The following is a 641-nucleotide window of genomic DNA, read 5'->3' on the forward strand; positions in this document are numbered from 1 at the left end:
CTGGCTCATACTTCAACTGACGGAGGAATACTACATTGAGGAGGAAGCAGATGCATATGGTGGTGGTATGAGCCAGTTAGCATCAAGCTTCTGGCAGGATTATGGCTATTTCAATAAAAATATGTACATACTGACAGTGTGGTGAATGCTAAAAGATCGTCTGTCTTTGCTGCTGATGTCACTGTGTTGTCACTGCTGCTGATGTCATTGTCTGTCTTTGCTGCTGATGTTTACTGCTAAAAGACTGTCTGTCTGTCTTTGCTGCTCATGTCAGGTGATATTTGAAATCATTGAAGAAACTGCCATTTTTGGTCATCCTACCAGTCTATCCTTGCTATTACCCTTTTTCCGTGCGTCATAAGTTAGCTGTTGTTTCCCCGCTGATCTATGTACTGGGGTTGTTGTTTTTTTTTGTTCTATACCCTGGTTACGATTTACATGATATTATTCTGTAATGAGGAGATTGCTTGAAAGAGGAAAATAAAAACAAATTTGTAAACGATATTTGTAATAAAACTTATTCTGTAAACAAAAACTTTGTTAACACGATCCCTGCAACCGCTATTTCTTGAGAATTTTGTATCATGTAACTGAATAATGCTTTAATGAAAGTTTTTTGTTACAGGTTGTATTGCTTAATA

Source organism: Hyperolius riggenbachi, chromosome 4, assembly GCF_040937935.1.
Source record: "Hyperolius riggenbachi isolate aHypRig1 chromosome 4, aHypRig1.pri, whole genome shotgun sequence".
Classification (NCBI taxonomy): domain Eukaryota; kingdom Metazoa; phylum Chordata; class Amphibia; order Anura; family Hyperoliidae; genus Hyperolius; species Hyperolius riggenbachi.